The 23,399-nt window shown below is 37.3% G+C and overlaps 1 long non-coding RNA gene across 1 annotated transcript in view; it reads right to left on the reverse strand.

Moving 5' to 3' along the window:
* Positions 1-5,872: 5,872 nt before the first annotated feature.
* LOC125100944 (uncharacterized) overlaps positions 5,873-23,399 on the reverse strand; it is a 125,001-nt gene continuing 107,474 nt past the window's right edge. Inside the window, exons 5-6 of the long non-coding RNA XR_007127707.1 lie at positions 7,636-7,705; positions 5,873-5,967 (exon numbers count right to left, since the gene is read on the reverse strand). This is a non-coding gene — a long non-coding RNA (uncharacterized LOC125100944). The remainder of the gene's footprint in view (positions 5,968-7,635; positions 7,706-23,399) is intronic.

A 23,399-nucleotide genomic window follows, 5' to 3' on the forward strand; every position in this document is an offset into this window, starting at 1 on the left:
TTATTTGAGAGAGAGAGCATGAGCAGTAGGGAGAAGCAAAGGGAGAAGCAGACTCCCCACTGAGTAGGGAGTCAGGCTCTATCCCAGGACCCTGAGATCATGACTGGAAGGAAGGCAGATGCTTAAACTGAGCCATCCAGGCACCCCCAGGTTCTTTTTTTAAAAACTTATCCAACAAGAGTTGCCTTCATATCTCAATGTCTCAAAACTCAGGAGTAAGGAAATGGCTTTACAATGTGAGGACTGACAAGCACAGCAAAATGGATTTGCTCCTACAAATGTGGCATGTGAGGTTCCAGAGAGACAAACGGATGTAAGCAAAGTACAGCCATTATAGTTTTTCCTAATGGGAAATAGGAGCTGTGCATATTCAAGAGCAGTGACACCTTGGCCATACAACATTTGTTTAAAATATTGAAATACAGGGACACCTGGGTGGCTCAGTGGGTTAAGCCGCTGCCTTCAGCTCGGGTCATGATCCCAGCGTCCTGGAATCGAGTCCCACATCGGGCTCCTTGCTCAGCAGGGAGCCTGCTTCTCCCTCTGCCTCTGGCTGCCACTCTATCTGCTTGTGCTCACTCTCGCTCTCTCTCTCTCTCTGACAAATAAATAAATAAAACCTTTAAAAAAAATAAAATAAAATATTGAAATACAAAAGGAAAAAAAGGGGTTGGTGTTCAGGAAAAAACAAATAGCCATGAGCCAGAAGCTGGTGCAGTGTTGCCTCTGGGAACAGAAGGGAAAAAAAGCTCTTGACAAGCCAAGTGAGCTGGAATCTCAGCGTGATGCTTGTGTTTGCATCCTTCCAGCTGCTCTAGCCTGCTAGATCACATGGCCAGACACTTCCCTCACGGTGTTCCTCACCCTGGCTCCAAAAACTATTAGGACTGTATTGTACCCAAACTACCGGTTCTTCTGAGTTGAAAACCAACACATTAAGTTAAAGTGAAACTCACAGGGAAATGTGACAGCTCATTCACTTCTGCGAGTCATCCCATAAGAAAAAATCAGAAAAGCTCAAGGCATATTAATAAATAAATCTGAACGAGGTCAGAGTTCACTATAGAAGGTCTTCTAAAGCCTTGGGCTGTACGGGACAGGGAGGGTTTAAATGAACCCTCCCTATCAAATCCCCATAAAAGGAAGCTGCTTCCTTATTCTTTCATAGAAAAAAGAACAACGTGTACCCTGAGTTAATTCCACGAAGACCCATTTGAGTCACGCATTTCAATACTCGTTGATTTCAGTATCCGACCCTAAGACCGCTTGGTTTGCTGTCAAATACAGAAGCATTACAGAGCACTTGCAGAAATCCTACAACTGTTACCTGCTAAGTATTGATTAAGTAGATTGAATAGCATTAACCACAGAAATTAGAATAGAATAAAAGCTTCTATCCTTCCACCTCAAAGGGATATAATGAAAAGCCAGGAAATATAGACACCAGAAGTCTAGAATCTACTCTCCATATCTGTGATCCTCTTTACATTCTCTCCCATGTTCCCCATCAGAATATTGCACAATAACTTCCTGCCCTCATGATTAAACTTTAAAGCAACAATTGATTCTGGCTGGGTTATTTTTTTAAGAGCTGTTCATTCTTAATCTGCTTTGAGCTTTTTCCATACTAACTCTTCCACTAAGACCTCCCTTCCTATAGATATCAGAATACTCCCAAATCGTTAAATTCACGTTTTATATTATTTCTCACACCATTTGCCCATTCTCCCATCCAGAAACGCTCTCCTATCAGGGCTTGATCCAAGATCCAAGTTGCTCCTGAATTTTTCCCACCTCTCCAGGAGCTATTTCTCAGAATTATTTGAGAGCATTCTATTTCTGCTCACTCCTTAAATGTTGGAGTACCCCAGAAGCTCATTTAGTTGCATGGCTTCAAATCCCAAAGAATTTTTCTTCAGCTCAGATCTCTCTCTTCAGGAAGAGAGTCCAAGTTCCTCTAAAAAAAAATTCTGCTTGTAAATTCCATGCGTTTAATATTTTGAGAGTTAAACTGCTCCTTCATTCCCCATCCTACCTTGTATTGTCAGTCACCCAAACCAGAAAGTTGGCTAGAGCAGTGCCTTGCACAGAGTTAGGTACTCAGTAAATGCTTTGTAATAAATGTGAATGGACTGTATATGTGCATGTGTGTTGTGTATAATATGTGGGTCTAAAAAATAAAACTCATTCCAAAGATCATTTAAAAATAATTTAAAATTAAAAGTGAGATCTACAAAATATCTTAAATCTAATCTAGCCTAATTCCTGCATAGCTACTGTAGCTAGAACCTAGGTTTTCTACCACTTAAGCTTTTACTCTTTAATGTATAATAATTACATTCAATAGTGACAAAAACACCAATCAAGCATAAATATTAAAGGTGTCTTGTTAAGAATCCTCTCCAGTGATTTCCTGGTCCTTCTAATTCCCTGAGTTATTTTAATCAAGTTAGAGTAAAAAATTATTAGACCTCTGATATCTACTGAGCACTCATATGTGTTATGTCTTTTGATCCTTATACCAAGCCAACAATATATTTCCTGTTTAACTCCACTTTACAGATGAAGTAAAATGAATGCCCAAAGCCACAGTCTTGAAGTTTGAGTGGAACACAAACTGCATACAGTCTATTCTCTTGGTATTGTCCTCCGTGGAATCACTTACATCCTTCACTGTAGTTCATCCCTATCCTTGACATATTTCTCATGACTTCTTAGAAGATGTTGTGTGCCTTTCTGTTTTTAAATGGCTGACTCCTCAAAGAAAAACTAAGAAATGTGTTATTCCTCATTATTGCCACAGTCAGACCAAAGACCAGGTAAGCACTGTTTGGACCATAACCTCCTAAGAATCTTTAACTTTCCACAGCAGGCTGCAAACTCTTTTAAATATCCTGTAAAACTTCCAATACAAAATCAGCTCATTTACTGAGGATCTGATAAATGTGAAATAAATATCCTTCTAACAAACTCTGAAGCACGCGTCTGCCAAGCAAGAGATGGCTCTCCAAGATGCCTGCTTCACCGTCCCTTTCATTTGTGCTGGAATTTTTTTTTTTCAGACATAGCTTCTTGAAAACTTTCAAAAACCTTTCTCTGACATAGGTATACATCAAAGCTTTCATATGGAAGAAAATAATTTATTTTCATGAAATCACAACTTTATGTGTCAACTCTTACTTTTAAAACCCTTATAGCCTACAGTTGAGTGTTAATAGTCTTTTCCTTTTTTATAGTCACATCTTATTATTGGTGGGGAAGAAAGCCAATTAACCTTTACAGGAAAATCATATTACAATTAACTCTTCAATATGTTAAGTAGTAAAAGATTTTCAACAACACACTTCCCTTTTGAATAGTTATAAAACCTTTGGCTAGAAATTAATGTAGCAAATTCAAAACAAGATTAAAATTCAAAACAAGCTATTTCTCTCCTCCCAGCAATAAAGAAACATAGTTTTGAATCCACATAGAAACTTCAAATAGGTTTACTTTTTCAGAGAATATGAAGAGTAGAGGAAATGTAAGCTAATCATTTTGGACACTGAATCCTTTTGGAACAATTGCCATTATCTTTCAAAGCTGTTTAATGCGTTAGCCATTTTTTCTGTATCTTTTACTGAATTATGGATTCAATTCTGATTTTTACTTTTGCCTTAGTAACCTGCACTTATTAATTTCCTTGTAGTACCATCCCTCTAATTTACACAATGGTATTTGAACATCATCAGAAATAGCAAGTAAATCGGGAACAGTGAACTTCCTAGTACTCTCAAAAATTGACAGAAAACAGGTTTGTATTTTTCATCTCTTTTTCGGACAGGTAACATTGTGTGAATGGACTTAGGAATGGATAGATTCAGATTTGAATCTAGGCCCTGCTAGCTGAAGAGTACTATGACCTTGGGGCAAGGTCTTACACTTTGATGAATAACTTAACTCAGGCAAGATAAGTTAATGTTTTGGGGGGTTTTGGGGGGGGGTGGTTACGATTTTTTTTTTAAATTCATTTCAGAGAGATACAGAGAGAGAACAAGCAGGGGGAGAGGCAGAGAGAGAGGGGCAAGTCTCCCCACTGAGCTGGAAGACTGACATGGGGCTCAATCCCAGGACCTGAGCTGAAGGCAGATGCTCAACCATCTGAGCCACCCAGTAGCCCCTAAGTAAATGTTTTTAAATCTCGACTTTTTTACATGTCAATGGAGCTAATTATAATGTGAGGATTAAATGAGATAAAGTTGTATAAAGCACCTGGCATATCACTGATGCTCAATAATTCCTGGCTCTATTCCATTTCCTGTTTATATCCCTATGAACAGAAAACTATTTAAAGACCAAAAGCAATATCTCTCAATCAACTTCTCATATCACCTTTGGTGATTGTTCCCTTTTATGAAAAAAAGTGATATTACCTTTCAACCAAGCATTCAGATCACAAAAAAGTTACAAGATGAAACATTAGACTGAATGTTATGAGAATAGAGAGATTAATGTGTTATCTTTCTTAGATGGGGAATTTGTAAAAATAATCATTATAATGAGAAATATATTTGAAGCTTAAATGTTAGGAAACAGGACATGAACAATGTCGTGTATATTTGATGTCTCAATGAAGCATGTCATCTTCTGAGGAAGCCTCTTCCTCCATGGCCTTCTGTGCTTTTATTAAGCAAGTTCCGTGGAAATAATGTTTCACATAACTAACCTCAAAAGGATTTAGCATACGATCTCTTATCTCATCCAAACGTGAAGGAAGAAATCTAGTAACCACCTACAGACTAAAAAAAGACCATAAAGACCAACTACTCCAGTCTACAGCAGTCACCAAGCCTGAGTTTGAAGACAAGTTTCCCATGCAGGCCTCTAACTTCTGAGGTGGGCTACTTGTGAGTTCTAAATTCTTAGTTCTTTTTACTACTGAACTAAAATCTCCCTCCTACTCATTTTCCCCAGTTGATTCCAGTTGTGTCTTGTTGAACAATACACAATAAGGGGGCTCCAATTTTCATGTTATAGTAGCTATCCATTCTCTTTCTTTACTTCAATACCCAGGTTTTTCTCTGGAGAATTATCCCTTACAAAGTTTCGGTACATTTAGATATGTGTTGTTGATTGTTACTGTCTCCAGGGGTGGGCCTGTGTTTGCAACATGGATTTAAACAGTTCCCCCAAGACCACTGTTATTCATTGAGAAAAGAGTATGAAATCGATTCCAGAGGACTTCTTTTTTGAATAACTGAACAAGAGAAACACTCTCGTGTTTCTTGTGACTATTTCAGTAGACTTTAAAGTATAGATCCTCAAGCCACCATCTTGCCCATGGGAAACAAGAGTGTCTCTGGGCCAACACAGAAAAAGGAAGTACAGGAAGTGTGACAGGGTCCTAAAATATCTAGCCAAGTATAAAGGTAGAGATAGTTCCTTGCAGTTTCCAGTTACATAAATTAAAACGTATAATTTTTTCTTAAGTTTGTTTGGGTTGTATTTACTGTCACCTGCAGCCAAAACAATGTCTGCTGACACACACATATCAACATTCTATGTATATTTGAATACCGATATTACTTCCTCTCCATAATTATCTATTATTTCAGACCCACATTCTCAATTCCTTTACTTCCCACTCATATTAAAAGGTTTACCTAATGCCTTTCAAATGTAGTTATTGTGTTCCTTAGTGTTTTCTGAGTAAAATAAGAATAAAAAATAAAAATTTGTAAACCAACAATACATAAAAGGAAAATAGACAAATTTTTAATCTACTTTATGGGAAGAAACATTTTCAAACACCTTAGAAATACTGCTTCATGTCAATTAACTTGCCACCTTCAATCTTTGTTATCTCACCAGTAAATAAGGTTTCCAGAGGACCTCCATTTCGTAACTCTTTATTAGCACTGAAGTTATTAAAAATTTTAATACAACTGCATTTGTTTGCTAATTCTCCATTATTACACTTTTCATGAGCTGGAAAAAAAAGCCCCCAATTAATTTAAGGCTCTAAGGTTTCCTGCTTAACTAATACACATTTCTGTATTTTAAGCACATAAAAATAGCTAAGACATAGTCCCTTTATATGAGGATCTTATACTTGCTGGGTTAAAACATTCATAACTCATCATGACCACCATCACCATCATCAACTATAAGGCTCCTATTTATTTATGCAATGCTTAAAATTTGACAGGCTTGGCACAAAGTGCTTTGCAGGTATGATCTTATTTATTCCCTTAACCTCATGATATACTATTATTATCACAAACTTATGGACAAGAAAACAGAGATGAGTTAAGAAACATGTCCAGGGCGCCTGGGTGGCTCAGTGGGTTAAGCCGCTGCCTTCAGCTCAGGTCATGATCTCAGGGTCCTGGGATCGAGTCCCGCATCGGGCTCTCTGCTCAGCGGGGAGCCTGCTTCCCTCTCTCTCTCTCTCTGCCTGCCTCTCTGTCTACTTGTGATCTCTCTCTGTCAAATAAATAAATAAAAATCTTAAAAAAAAAAAAAAGAAACATGTCCAAAGTCTACAACTTATAGGTGACAAAGTCAGTAATGAGTACTAATTCTAAGTATCATTTCTAAGTATCGTTTCTAAGATCATGTTTTTGCCAATCATATGAGTTCTGTATCCAATTTCTATAATACTATGAAGGTCATATGATTCTCATGTTATTATAGACTTTATCCCTATAATACCAGGAGGAATACATGCAAACAATGTTTTGAGGTTAACATAATGGAAGAAACAAGCACTTCTGCTTAGTGGTAGGACCTCTTAAAGGGACAACATTTTTGTTTAAAGATTCTATTTATTTATTTGAGAGAGAGAGAAAGAGAGAGATACAGAGAAAAGCTGGGAGAAGAGGGAGAAGCAGATTCCCCACTGAGCAGGGAGACCGATGCAGGGCTGGATCCCAGGACCCTGGGATCATGACCTGACCTAAAGGCAGGTGCCTAACTGACTGTGCCACCCAGGTGCCCCATGACATTTTTAAATGAATTTATTTCTTTTTAAACAAAAAAGGTAAATGAACAAAATTAAGAAAAATCAATACATCAGGCACCCATACCCCATCCAGATTTTATACTATTGCCTCTTTATTCCTCAAGATACTCGCTCCCTTTTATTTTTCTTCTCTCATTCTTAAAACAAGCGTTTCTTCATCATCTATCCTGAGAATAAAATCCTGGTATGGCAATCTACACTTTGAACAGCGTTTACATCATCATAAGCAGTCCCAAGGGATTTTAGCCTTATTTCTGGTGATGAAATGAAAGTCTTTAAAATTTTTTCAAGTAAGATTTTTTGATGTAGGAGATATTGAGGAATGCCTCCAAAGTCACACTGTGTAACCAATCAAACGACACACCCGAAAAGTATGCCTGGTGGGGCGCCTGGGTGGCACAGTGGGTTAAATCCTCTGCCTTCAGCTCAGGTCATGATCCCAGGGTCCTGGGATCGAGCCCCACATCCGGCTCTCCGCTTGGTGGGGAGTCTGCTTCCCCCTCTCTCTCTCTGCCTGCCTCTCTGCCTACTTGTGATCTCTCTCTCTGTCAAATAAATAATAAAATCTTTAAAAAAAAAAAAGAAAAAAAAAAAGAAAAGTATGCCTCGGGTTCTTAACAGATTGCACCCACCTGCTTTATTCTTTCTGTTCCTCCTTCTTCCTCCTTGGTTCCATTCTCAAAGAGGTTCTTGTTTCCATTTCTGTGGACGAGAGAGTAGTCAGAGAACAAACACAGCTTTTTCCAAATCCTTTGCCAATGCTACCAACAAAGATGTGAGAGTTTTGTTTTAAAATTTTGCCTTTTCCCACCTCCTCCCTGATAAAGGTATTCATGAGCAGTGAAATGACAAAAGGCTTACGACACACAGACAGTTCACCAACTGAATAAGGATGAACAGTATGACATAATTTACAGTTATTATTTTGAAAAGGAGACAATCAAGGCTTCATGATATTCATTACTGGATATTACTGGATATGTCAGAGTGAGCAATGTGTTAAATTTGGACAAAATACAAATTTTAATACACAAATGCAGCACCCTTCAATTAAACATGTTTGAGTTCTCTCTCATTCTAAACACACACACACACACACACACACATACAAATAAACAACCAAAGACACAAATAATTTTAACTAACTCTCTCCTTGACAACCCCTCTCCACAGGCAATATATTTAAATAGATTATTTACAGACAAATTCAAAGAGAATAAACTAAAAGAGCCGTTTTGGGGAGCACAAGTAATGAATATCAATACTTTACAATAGTTGTCTCTAAAACTGAGTTTCCATTTGACATTGTACTAATATTATGAACATAGCATTCCTTTCACATGTACAAAAGATGAATGTAAGACCTGAAGTGAAGACTTACTACTTTTTAAAAAACACGTCATTTCAAAACATTATGTTACATCATGACCTGAAAAAGTTGATCATATTCTTGACAAGGTCTTGCTGTTTGAAGACTTCCTGTCTGCTGTGACACTCAGAGATAGCACGAACAAAGCAACACAGACATCAAAATTGGGCTGGAAACATGTGCTGTCAAGCAAAGCATAGGTTTCTCACGATTTTGGTGTACCATGTGTGCATATGCAGCTTTTCATTTGGCAAGCCTTTTTAAATGTCTTAACAGACTGCTAAGAAATAACAAGTGTTCTTTTGTTTGTCAGATTTTAGGCATTCTGGGGGACATTTTAAAGCTACGTGGGTTCAGTTTACTCCATTCCAAGCTAAGAATAGAACATCTTTTCAAAGAGCTGCTCCCTTTGATCTATGTATGGAGCAGTATGGAGGCTGTCATCTTTCCCCAGAGGATGGATTACTTATTAACAGGAGTTCAACATTCAAATCCCGAGCTTTCTCAGGGAGCATGTACTGCCCAGGAAGAACAGTGGCCCCTTGGTCCCTTCTGAACAGAGAAATCTGTCCACAAAGGGGATGAATCAGGCAAAGATTCCTTCTTTCAGGTGCAGTAATATTTGAAACCTAGAATATTACCTGACACATTATAAGTGATCACAAAATATTTACTGAAGTAGCCTATTCCTGCCTTGAAATAGGCTGGGGCAAAGAAAAGGGGGGGGGGGGGGGGTCTGGTGGGGCTGGGGGGTGGGAAGAGGGAAATCCAGACTAGAAACACAACAGAAATAATGCTCCTACACCACAGGATCTTGGGTTTCAAAAATTCCTTGTGAAGAGACATTAAATATTCACGTGAGCTCCCTATTGGATGACATTTACAAGTCATGTTTGGCATGCTTTAAATGCATATGTTTCTCTTGGAGCACCTCCCTATGTGGGGCTGATTTAATACAATGTGATTTGTCTCAAACCTTTTTTTAATGTTTAAATATGCAATCCATTGTAAGATTTGCAGTAAGGCTTATATATAGTTCTCATAACCTCTAAAGCAGTAGAGTAAATACAAGCAAATGCTCTCTGACACTGACATGAAGGCATCACACTTTGCTCTTTTCAGCTGAACAGATACTCACAAAATCTGTTTACCTTACAATGGCTTCTTTTCCTGCCACCATGTTATTTTCTGACGAACATTTAAACCACCCTGGGTGACAAGAAAGTGTAAATGTGCCTGAGAGACTGCTAAAGTTTCAAAGTGTATCATCACCCTGGATGTTAAAATCCAAGTATAATAGCAGCTTACGTCACTTCTGAGCAATGGTCAAGGAAAAAAAAGTTACCTACAATCACTAGATAACTATGGATTGATAGAGTTATTTGACATAATAAAGGGAACTATAAACATCTGTGCAGGCTTGGAAATTGCTAAACACCACTGTATGAATGAAAGCTGGAAGAAACTTTGAGTGGTGACACATCAGTATTTCAAAAAAGATGTGATGACAAAAGAAAAATGAGGTATGATCCTGGAATACTTGTACATAAGAACTGGGATAATACAATTCTGTATGGCACTGATTCAGTTTGTGCTTCAATTTCTAGGGTATACCGCATCCTTATCCTCCCAACACACCCAGTGGTAAGACTAGAGTTCTAATTCCCAATTAACACAGCAGTAGCAATACAGTTAAGTGGTAAGAATGTTAAGCGTATGAAGTTCAAGGTATATCAATAGATGCCTCCCCAAATAAATGACTTATTTAACAACATAGTTATTGAGATATATACATACATATCCAATAATGTAAACTTGACTGACAAGGAGGCTTCTAGAAATGCTGGTTGACCCTTAGTCACAAAAGCTGTATCCTAGGCATAAATGCTAGTCCACTGAGTTGTAATTGTAATTGTTTTCTTTTTATGTTTCCTTTGGTGATTATGAAATGCAAAATTTTTCATGGGCCTTCTGACTTCAAACATCTCCCCACTCCCAATTTTCTCTGTGTCATCAGGGCAGGTGGTTTGACTCCTTCCATGGGTTGGTCCTAGTGGGTCTCTGGTAAATAGGAGTATGTTTCGAAGTCTCTCATAGGGATGTACTTTTAGGATCCTCTCTGCTAACCTTTAATCCATAGTTTGATGAAATTCCCAGCTAGGGGTGCTTCGTGATTATCATGTAAATTTTTGTTATTCTGGTATAACATGGTCTTTTTATTTCCTAAAATATCATACTTCTAGTGGTGCCTGGGTGGGCTCAGTCAGTTAAGCATCTGCCTTCGGCTCAGGTCATGATCCCAGAGTCCTGGGACCAAGCCCCACATCAGACTCCCTGCTCAGTGGGAAGCCTGTTTCTCCCTCTCTTTCTGTTACTCCCCCTAATTGTACTCTCCCTCCATCCCTCTCTCTCTGTGTCATATAAATAAAGTTTTTTTTAAATCTTCCTTTAAAAAAGAAATAAATAAAATATCATACTTCTCCTAGTGTGTGATGCCATTATTTCACCCGTTCAAAAAGATTTGAAGAAATCATCTAGAGAATTTTATGTACCACTAAATTTCAAATCTAACAAACACTTTTTAATAGTGTTCTTCTATAACCTCCCTCATGTTCAACAAAGTAGAGAGGAGGGGTGAAGGAATCCAAAGAGCAAATCTTCCATTGTGAGAATAATTCTTACTTTAACTCAAAGATCTCTGAACAAGTAGAATATCAACATGACTGAAACAGATACAGGGAATGCTGTATAACAATCCCTATATATACATGATGGAAACAGTCTGGAAATACTTCCTTTAAGACAAAACTACAACTTGATTTCAAAAAAAGCTTGCAGTTCCTAAAAGAAAAGTTGTTTAAGAAGATCTTAAAATATTGAAACAAGAAATGAAAGTATTTGAAGATAAAAATATCCGAGAAAAATATCTAGCATTCCTTTGGAACTCTCCTCACCATTGTTCTCCTAGTGTAGAGTTGGAAAGGGCTGCTTCAGAAGCTAGAAAAACTTATAATACATTCATGACTAAATAATGATACTACCAATGCATTTTGTTGTTTAAGATCACACTTTTCCAAAAGCTCAAATAATACAATCCATTGTAAAATAATATATATCACCTATAACTATCAAATAATATATTCTAATATAGTGAATCATTATTTCACAAATGTATTCTAATTTTATAATTCATTGTTTTTCATTTTTTGGTAGTATCTAGTTTTATTGTTAGAATATTTTATCTCTTCCAAATTTATTCTGCTAAAAATGTTCATAATCTGTCAGCTAACAAATATTTAAAAATTTGTATATTTCTTATTTTTTTATAACTCATTGATGCTTTCTTACATTTGAAATATATTAAGCATTATGTGTCATAGGTTTTTTAAGGTAATAATCCTAGAAACTATATTAAAGTGTCTGTTAATATCACACACTCATATTAACACAAAATAAATACTAAAATATTGATATTATAATTTAATTTTGGTATTGCAATCACTAGATACATTCCCCTCCTCTGATTCTCAGTGATTTGAGCAAAGCCCCTTGATCTCAGCTACCTTTATCCTGCTTCCTGTGATATCCAGGCTTGGAAAGAATGGGAACAGTTCTTTCCCATTTTCTATCAGACACCTTTGGTCTAGAAGGAGAGAGGAAGTCACAGATTGTCACATGGCAGCCATGATGGACAGGACAGTGAATAAGAAGCTATTGAGCCAACCTATACCCCTGAAACAAATAATACATCATATGTTAATAAGTGAAAAAAAAAAATAGAGGCTATGAGTCAGACACATAGACCGTATTTTTCTACCTGTCTCTCCAAGATCCTCTAACTTTTCTGTAAGAGTGGCTGAGGGAAATGGCCTCTTGGATCATTTTCACAATGACCACTTGAAATTATGAGAGTCAAGCTTTCCTAAGAAATAGGATCTCCAAGAGATGTCAACATCACATTTCATTCTCCAGAAAAAAATAATAATAATAATAAAACTAAATTCTGAATTCTAGAGTATGAAGTTGTATCAGGCAGGATTCTCGAGTATAAGAAACATACACCAGCTCCAGCTATCTTAAACAGGACAACTTTAATTATTAGAAAATAATGGGCTAGCTTACACAATCTCTAGGGAAGCTTCAAAAATATTGCCCAAAAATCCAATGAGAATCAAAGAAGACCAGGTAGCCCTGATCACCCCATAGGAACCCTTTCATTAGGATATTACTCAGACCACACCCAGTGCTTTGCCAGTGAATTATTCTACTACTACCATGCATGAATTCTAAGTGACTCCTTTAGTTTTGTAACCTATCTAAATCCTTATCAGGAACGCCAACTGATAAGAACAGTTCATGTGTCTTCACCCTAGAGGTCTGAGACTATCCAAGTACAATAAAGAAATTCCCTTAACTGGGAAAGAATGTGGTTGCTTAAGAACCAACTACCACCACCACCACTACTACCAAATGTCCACAACAAGCCCTAGATTTCCATTCCATCATGCTCAGGCCATAAAAGAAATGTTAGAATTAAAATAAACTGTCATTTTTTGAATTGGGATATATTTTAAGGCACAACTTGAGAAAGAGCTAGGTGGGAGTATCTATCGGATAGGCAAGCCAAAATGGCGATGGCTTCCGATTCTAGGAGTTGGACTTCTGTGTTCTCAAAATATGTTGAGGATCAAGTCCAATTTCCAAGAGACTTGGGATATTTCTGAAAGATTAAATAATATATTTTTAAAATAGGAAGTAAAGAGGGAGAGAGAGCTAATTTGAAAGCTATCAGCAAATACTTTTAACAAAAATGTCTTAGAGTTTATTAAATTATCTCTCAACATTGTTTGACATACAAACTAATTTCAGAGTAATTATGATATAGAAACCCCATCCTATTAGGATTTTCTAAAATCATTTCATCACTTTGTGTGAGTTATAATAAAGACTAAAATCTTTTAGATCAATAAATCATTATAGATTATACTAATAATTTTCTAATGTCATGACATATATAATTCTTATATCTACTCTTTAAAGGGGATATTTTTAAGGGAATAATTTATTTAAATTACTTATGATTTTTAATTTAATTTGATTTTTTACATTATTTTTGAGAGAGAGAGAGAGAAAGCATGCGAGCCACAACAGGGATAGAGACAGAGGGAGGGACAGAGAAAGAATCCTAAGCAGGCTCCATGCTCAGCAGAGAGCCAATGCAGAGCTTGATCTCACAACCCTAAGATCATGACCTGAGTTGAAATCAAGAATGAATGCTTAATCAAATGACCCACCCAGGTGCCCCTAAATCAATGATTTAAGTGAATCGTAAGCTGCCATATTTGTGTTTATATGGGCCAAATGTAAATTCCAATACAGATTAAACATCACCTATAGTTTTAGCATCAAAAGAAGACAAAAATGTGTTTATTTTATATGATACTCTGAAATCTTGCTTTCTGAATTACTTCTTATAATTAGCAGGCTTAGTTATTGAAAGATAGCATGAATTTATTTTAAACTACTATTTGCAAGACTCTGTTCTACAAAATGAAAGAATAAAGTAGACATAAATATAGCTTTCTTTTTAACATTTTTTATGATACTAAAGATATCATCATGTGGTACATAGAAATTTAAACCAGGGGGTGCCTGAGTGGCTCAGTGGGTTAAAGCCTCTGCCTTCGGCTCAGGTCATGATCCCAGAGTCCTGGGATCGGGCCCCATATCGGGCTTTCTGCTCCGTGGAGAGCTTACTTCCTCCTCTCTCTCTGCTTGCCTCTCTGCCTACTTGTGATCTCTCTCTGTCAAATAAATAAATAAAATGTTTTAAAAAAAAAAAAAAAGAAATTTAAACCAGATGGATTTTCAATTGACAGATACGATGAAAAGAATTATTATCATTTCATGCTCTCTATTGATATGTATTTTGCCATTACTGTTCCTTTTGTGACCTTTAAACAACTATCCTACAAGGAATATAAAATTTTAAGTAAATAGATAAAAATTAGAAATGACTATAACTGTACATGAGCTTAAAGGATAAAATCCAGTTCACTCTATTTCACCAAATGTGGAATGAAATCACTTAAACATTATTTTCAGGCAGCTGTCATTTCAACTACTTAAATCAATAAAATCTTGCCTGGAAGCAGAAAAAATTCTAGTCTCCTTTGAAATTATGTGTTATTTTCCTCTCATAGATTCTACATGTAGTTGTATAAAAGCCCAACGTCAAACCCTGGATTGCCCTGGATGGAGGGAGGCACAAGAATTTACCATCAACCCCGTCGTCCCCAATGACAGAATTATTCTTTTTGTCTTAGAATCCAGAAATTTCTAAAATAAAATGCATCACTTGTTTCAAGGGAAAACTTTTCTTTTCCCAATTTACAGAGTTGCACGTACTCTATGTGCCCATCCAACACAGAAGGTCACTATTTTATTTCCACCCCTCTTTGTCAGCAAGTACACTCTCCCTCCTTGGTGTGGAGAGGGAGCCCATCCATCATGCAGGTTTTCAGACACAGCCACCACGTAAACACCTCTCCACACTTGCTCAGGGAATACAATCTGGCCACTTGGGATGACTTAAAATGAGGATCACACCAATTATCAGGGAATTTACAGCCGCATTATCTATTTGTGAGTCTTCTTTATTTACCAACAGTACGGGGGCTGATTCTCAGATAATTAGCATATTATCATCGCATAATGGTGTACAGTCCTTCATGAGGCGTCTTTATTATTCCCTGTCTGTCTTTGATGGTGTGAAGCATGTTAAACTGGTTTTCGAAAAGGAGAAGAGGAAAATAATGAAAGCAAATGAAGCAAAAAGCCCCCAAGACCATGGGCACAGGGAACCAGCAAAGATTTTGCTCATGTTCAGTCCTACTTCAGCTCACTAATAGTCCTCCTGCTGTGGTAAATGCCTTCTCTCTCCGCCCACTTCTAGTAGGAAATGTAGTTTAGATCCCCACCATCTGAGCTGGAAAATGGTACATATTTTTAAGAAAGTTTATAAAATCTGCTAAGCTCTTATCCCATTAATAGTTCCAGGAAAAAAAGCAGCAGATTTCTGTACCTCTGATACCAATATTGCCTAGAGACCCCCTGCCCTAGGTCATAGGGGCAAAGGGCAGGGAAAATACTTCCACTGGGATGTGCTTCTGAATGACAGTAAGCCCTGCTTCAATCATTCCAGAATGGGCCTTTTGACACTGAATTCCAAATAGTCAATTGTTAGACATATACCTGTTAATTCTGGCTTGCTTCATTTCTACTTTCACCAACAAAATGCTAGGATTCATTCAGAGATACCATGTTGTCATTTGCTCTTGTTGTTTTTCACTCTATCTTCTGTGTCTAGACAACGCCTACCTCAAAAAAGGCACTCATTAAATATTGATGAGTTGAATTAATGAATGAGTTCATGGACAGATCATTGCACTAGACATGCTGTCAACAGAACTCTGCAGTGATGGATATGTTCACGTAATGCTCGTCTGCTAGAGTAACTACCAGCCACATATGGTGACTCTTGAGCCCTTGAAATGTGTCTAATAGTGCTGAGAAACTGAAATTTTAATTTCATCTTGTTTTAATTAATTTAGATTTAAATTTAATTAGCTACATGTGGCTGATGACTAACGTATTGGATAAGACAGTTCCAGAGAGTGGGGATATAACCATGACCAGGACACAGTGTCTGCCTTCAAGGAGAGCTCCTTGTCCAGAAAGATAAGCTCAAAAATCATTAAAAGTCTGCACAAAAGGAGAGGCATTTGAACCAGGTATGTAGGATAAAATACAGAATTAAACCTAGAGTGAGGATTCAGGGCATCACCTAAGACCCACACTAAACCGCATGTCCAAGGGCTTAAGACAAGGTTTTCTATTCAACTTACAATAACTCATAGGCATCTACAGAAAACATAGTTTTGTTTTGAGGATTAAAAGACAGTATATAGGTACTTAGAATATAGAAAGAGCTACTGTGTGTGTATATATGTATATACTCTTCCATATTCTCTCTCTTTCTCTCTCTTTATATATTAACCATAATTTATTCTAATCAAAATTAATTATAATTTATGTTCCACCCCTTATGCATATCAGACCAAATAAAGAATTGTTTTGTTCATACATGGCATTTAGTGGCATAGCTAGCTTTGGGAGTAAGGAAAAAAGAGAAAGAGAAGAAAGAAACCAGCGCACATGATCTGGAACCTCCAGCATTAAATCATCTTTAAAAATTGTGGGCTAGGGGGTGCCTGGGTGGCTCAGTGGGTTAAAACCTCTGCCTTCGGCTCGGGTCATGGTCCCAGGGTCCTAGGATCGAGCCCCACGTTGGGCTCTCTGCTCAGCAGGGAGCCTGCTTCCTCCTCTCTCTCTCTGCCTGCCTCTCTGCCTACTTGTGATCTCTGTCTGTAAAATGAATAAGTAAAATCTTTAAAAAAAAAAATTGTGGGCTAGAATTCTAGAAACAAACAATATCGGTACATTCCTCTGGTTTCATTTCTTATAGCTTTAGTTTATAAGAGAAAAGGTTAAATAGCTCCATCTAGAGATACTTGTAGTAGATCTTAGGGATACACAGACTAGAAATCCTTATAGGCACCAGACCCTGGTCAATTTCTGTTCTTTCTTCAAGGAGGCTTATGCATAAATGACCCCCCACTGGCCCTAGATTATATCTACAGCAAATCTGGAAGAAACCACTATAATCCAGTCATAAGAAATTTACAAAATTTTATGCTACTTAAATGTTAGGTTAAATAAGTATAACTCCACTAAAAACAATAAGCCCCGAGAACAAATGAGAGGAATAGATAGACAAAGCTTTCCCGTGGCTTTCAAATGCCCTCTGTAGCATGTACAGATCTAATCAGAGCCATGCCAAGGTTGCTAGCAGAGCAAGGCACCTGTAAAGTCATCCAGGCCTATACTACACTGCTGCTGAGGACAAAATGGTGTGTAGGAACAAACACGTTCTCTGAATCTAGGGGACTTACGTTCTAACGGAGGATAGAGGCATTAGTCAAATACTATAATATTTAAAAGTCATAATGCAACAAAAGCTTTGAGGAACAGTTCAATAATGCGAGGAGTAAAAAAAAAAAAAAAAGAAAAGAAAAAAGATCTAGAAACACTTCCCTGAGGAAATGACACTTGAGCTCAGATATAAAGGTTGGGTGAGAAAGAATGTGGAGAACAAACGAAGGATGAGTATTGGATGCAGAGGAAGAGGAAGACCAAAGATGGTCATAGAAAGGAACACTGCAATTCAGGAAAATGAAAATGGACACAGGTGGATGGCTGGAAAGAGTGAGAGAGCAGGGAGAGCTGCTTTTCCTTTCTGGGTCGCCCCTCCTATAGAATGAGAGCCCCATGATCTCAGCAATGTATGGGGTTTTCCACTGACATTTATGGATAGGTGATATCTGTATCTCCCTCTACCTCCATCTCCTACAGCTTTGGTTTCTTAACTGGAATGAACAGAAATGCCTGCATCTTTCTCAAGAGGGGCTCTGCAGACACATCATATAGGAAACCTCTCGGAACAGGAAGTAACTAAGTAATGGATCAAAGCGTTGAGGGTCCAGGTGTCTTGAAACTGGCACTCTTACCTACTAACAAGACGAGACAGAGTACCCTCTCAAAAGGAAGACATTACAAAGAGCACAGGAAACTTTGGGGGGTTATGGATATATTCATTACCTTGATTGTGGTGATGGTTTCACGGACATAACTATGTCATTAAAGAGTCTCAATTGATTTTTCTACACCAGGCAAATTTTTAAGATGCTTGCCACAATATAAAAATAATAAAACACAAAAACAAGTAGGAAGATGTAAATAATAATCAATAAATATAAAGAATATCATCTTGCAAGTAATAAGGAAAAATACAGATTAAAACCATAAGTCATCTTCATTCATTATATTGGAGATATATATATATACATACATAAACCTCATAATCTAATCAAATCTAATCAACAAAAATGTAGAGAATAATAAATAGACAGGAGCCTGTATTTCATTATATTAAAAAGAAAATAAGAATGTGTTATGAATGCATACGAACCCTCCAGTCAATTTCCCCAAATGTCACTAAATCACTCTTAAACACTATGTATTATTTCCCTCAAAGATGCCTACGTAATAGGAAACTACTTAATTATTACTTAACTTATTAGCAGGTAAGTTTGTATATAATATTCAAATATATTGGTTATGAAGTCCTCTTTCCTTCTCATTGCAACAAATATGTACTAAAATGTAACTAAATAATGAATAATGTGCAAAACACACATAAGATGCAAATGGAACTTTGTAAAATACAATGTTAAATGGTTTTTTATTTAATGTGAATAACTGAATGGAGATCTCACTTTCCTGGGCTTTTTTTTTTTTCCCCAGCTTTACAGACATATAAATGACTACACTATACAAGCTTAAGATACATTGTGATGATTTGTTATACATATATACTGAAAATGATAACCACAGTAAAGGTCAATTAACATCTGCAATATCTACAGATTTACCACTACTTCTGTTTGTGTCTATGGTAGGAACATTCAAGTTCTACTCACTTGGAAAATTTCAAGTGTAAGATACAGTATTTTTAATTATACCCACTAAGCTATATATTAGATCTCTAGAACTTATTTATCTTACAACTGGAAGTTTATACCCTTGACCAACATCTCCATGATTCCCCCCCTCCCCCACCCCCTGCAAGCACCAATCTCCTCCATTTTTACCAGTTCAACGTTTTTTAGATGCCACCGGAAAATTTTAGATGCCACTGGAAAATCTCACTTTATAAGTGAGATCATGCAGTATTTTACTCTAACTTTATTTAGCATAATGCCCTCAAGTTCATTCATGTTGTCACAAATGGCAGGATTTCCTTCTTTTTTATGGCTGAATAATATTCCCGTGTATGTGAGGTCATGGGTTGTTTCCATGTCTTAGCTATTGTTTACTTTTCAAAGAAGTAACTGTTAGGGCTGCCCAGCATGCTGTCTGTCTTTTTGCCCTGAATTTTGCTAAAGCAAACTATCATCTCTACTTTATAGCAGGTAACTTATTCAGATAGTTGAATTGGGGTTGAAAACATTAAAAGTCACTATGGGGATAACTGAAATAGTGATAGGAAATAATACTTATTTTTTTTAATGATAGTTTCTTGTTTTGATGAAAGTGTAGTAATGAGCCCAACTAGACATTGTTGGTAAAAGTCTGCATTACTGTTTTACACCCAGACATATTTACAGAAGATGTGATTACATAAATTGAAGGTTGAAATCTCTGGCAAGGACCTGGAAAGCAGTTATTTGGGGCTGTCACTGAAGGGTAGATCCATATGCTTTGGAAATAATATCATGATCAAATTAATATTCTTGGATAGGAATTTAAGAGCCCAAGCAAAAATTCACCTTGCTGGATTTTAGTTTCATTAAAGAACATTGCTATTTCAGGAATTTCTTTTTTAATACAAAGGAAATTTTTTTAAAAATTCCTTTATTTAGGGGCACCTGGGTGGCTCAGTGGGTTAAGCCGCTGCCTTCGGCTCAGGTCATGATCCCAGAGTCCTGGGATCGAGTCCCGCATTGGGCTCGCTGCTCAGCAGGAAGCCTGCTTCCCTTCCTCTCTCTCTGCCTGCCTCTCTGCCTACTCGTGATCTCTCTCTGTCAAATAAATAAATAAAATCTTTAAAAAAAAATTCCTTTATTTAATATAAAGCAAACAATTATTTTGCAATGTGGAAAATCATTTCCACATGTGTTTGTTTTTCAGATTTTCTTAAGCAGTAAATACCCACCTGGTAATATATATATAGTTTAAAACAACTATTTCTGTACTCCAATTAAAAACAAAGAATAAGGTAAATTTGTGAGGCATAAAATCATCATAGAGCTCTCAGCCACTACCTATAAGTCCAGGGACTCTGGTGGAAAGAACAAGCACCATATTTTTAGATAAAAAACATATTCACACTTCAAAAATCTATCACATATGACACAGGCCTAGGCCCATTCAGCACACAGTCCTCAGTGGAAATTTCTAGAATACAACTTCTGTGAAAATCACTTTAACTCAAGAGATGAAGGGAAATAAACAATAACGCCAGCACTTTACATAGAAGGTATTTGCTTTTTTTAATCTGCTCAGGTAGGTTTGCTAGACTGGGAGAATCTGATATATCACAGTCAAATAGAACTTTCTTTTTTTTTTTTTTAAAGATTTTATTTATTTATTTGACAGAGAGAGATCACAAGCAGGCAGAGAGGCAGGCAGAGAGAGAGGAGGAAGCAGGCTCCCTGCTGAGCAGAGAGCCCGATGCGGGGCTCGATCCCAGGACCCTGAGATCATGACCTGAGCCGAAGGCAGCGGCTTAACCCACTGAGCCACCCAGGCGCCCCCAAATAGAACTTTCTGACGGAAATGTTCTGTATTGCTTGATCTAATATGGCAGCGACTAGCCACATGTGGCTTTTGAGCCCCTAAAATGTGGTAGAGACTGACTTATAAATCTTATTTAACTTAACAAAAACACTTAAATTTAAATAGCTACATGAGGCTGATGGCTATGGCTGATCAGCATAGATCTATTGAATGGTCTGTGTAGCCTAACTAGTCCAGATCTGAAACTGCTATAGACCTCTTGCTACCTCCAAGCTATCCGTCTTTCTCACCTTTCTCGCCTTGACAGTAGCTAGCCCTTGTGTAAGATGGTATCTAAATGGCAGGGGCACCTAGGAGGCTCAGACGGTTAAGTGTCTGCCTTCGGCCCAGGTCATGATCTCCAGATCCTGGGATTGAGCCCCACATGGAGCTTCCTGCTCAGCAGGGAATCTGCTCTTCCTTCTCTCTCTGCCTCTCCCCCTGCTTGTGCTCTCTCTATCTCTGTCTCTCTCAAATAAATAAAATCTATGAATAAATAAATAAATAAATGGTAGAGACCTGCCAACCAGTGTGTTTTGTTCACGGTGTTCTATGTAGACAGAACAAAGACAAAAGCTTAATAAATTTATCACAGATATTTCACTGGTAAAAGACAAGGGTGATAGCAAATTTTCAACAGTTATTGGAGATGACATTAAATTTTCATCTTCCATCCAGAATTTGAATAATGAGAAAGCCCTTTATGGCCCTGATACTTGCTCCCCTTCCTACAGCTTACATATATTCATTAAAGGGCATCAACAAGAAAGAAAGCTTATTAAAGGAGATTATTAATTTTCAGGCTCATTATCCCAACCGTTATTTTTCTCTGTTATGTCTCAATGAAATATGTGGGTAAGTCTAGCGATGAGGAAGAAGAAAAGCTAAGAGGAGAAAATATGTGGGAACTGTAGCAATCATGCATCAGGACACAGCAGAGCCGACAGCCTCTCTCAGGCTAATGACAAATTGGATCAAGTGAGGTTGAAGGGCTGCATAATGATATGTAGAAGGTCAGATGCAAAATGAGAAATTGTGTTTCCAAGAGCAGAGCAATAGGACTGGAATACCTATTAAATGCTCTTCATCTTAGGCCTCAGGAATGCCAGCCACATGATAAGCACATTGTCTAAGACTTCAAAAGAACATGGGTTTGAAATATTTTAGGGGGAAAAAAATCTTTTTTAAAAATAAGTGTCACAAGATAAAAGAAAAAAATTCAATGTTACTTTTAAGTCACAGCCTGCCTGTAAAGCCACAAATTTCCCATTATTTGTTGATGGCTATGACATAGGTCAGTGTTTCTCAAAGTGTGAATATGGTTGGCTGGTATCAGCACTATTTGGAGAACTGATTAAAAATACAGAATTCTGTGACCTTTCCCAGTTCTTCCAAATCAGAATCTCAGCATCTGTCTTTTTACTAATATCCCCAGATGATGCCTATACAAACCAAGGTTTGAGAAGATCCATTAAAGGAGATTGAAGGGATGACAATGAGCTTGGAAGCTCACAAAGTCTCACCCAAATATTGGAAGACAAAGAAAAAGTCTTTAGAATTTGTTCAGTAGGTGGCTGTCTGAACTTTGAAGCATCACCACATGGGCTAAAAATTAACATATATCCAATATCTTTAAATAATTACAAATACTCTTAAATTTTCCATAGAAGCAGAATACAAATCATTATTAGGAAGTGTGATAATTTTATGTGTCAACTTGCCTAGGTCACAGATTGTTCAGAAATTAGGGCAAACATTATTTCTGGGTGTGTCAGTGAGGATGTTTCTGAATGAGATTCAACATTTAACTTGGTAGATTAAGTAAAGCAGATGGCCTTCCCCAAGGTGGGTGGCTCCATCAGATCCTGCGGAGGTGTGAACAGAACAGAATAAAAGGCTGGGTAAAAAAGAATTCCCTCTCTCCACCTTGTTGTCCTCAATCTGGGATATCGGTCTTCTCCTGCCTTCAGATTGGGACTCAGACTTGGTTCTAAGGCCTTCAGACTTAGAGTGGGAACGTATTACCTGCTGTCTTGAGTCTCCACCTTGCTGACTGTAGATCTCGGACTTCTCACAATTCATAATCACATGAGCCAATTCCTTATAATACATCTCTTTCTCTACAAAAAGAGAGGGAGGATTAGGCATAAGGAATTATATATTATTTTTTTATTTGAAATTGGTACTGACTGTTTCTCTGGACCCAGATAGATACAGATTTTGATACTGAAAGGGGGGGGGCCTAAGAACAGAATCTTAAGGGTGAGTATTCTGAATTGGCTCCAGGGTCTCTGGAATTGAGTCTCTAATTTGGTTAGATTTAAAGATGTCAATGACTCTATTTCCAGTAGTAAAGAGAGTGCTGATAGTACATGGCATGATCTGGCAAGAGAGATCTACAAAATATCTCCAGTTGACCCTCCTAATCACTAAGTATAGAAGCAAGGAGTTGGGTGACTATGTACATAATATTTTCTAACATTTTTGGAAATATAACAAATATAATGAAATTAGTTGGTTGTTTTCAATGTCACTGGAGAAAATGGTCAAAGAGAAGAATGAGCTTAG

This window comes from Lutra lutra, chromosome 5 (genome assembly GCF_902655055.1).
Source record: "Lutra lutra chromosome 5, mLutLut1.2, whole genome shotgun sequence".
Lineage (NCBI taxonomy): Eukaryota > Metazoa > Chordata > Mammalia > Carnivora > Mustelidae > Lutra > Lutra lutra.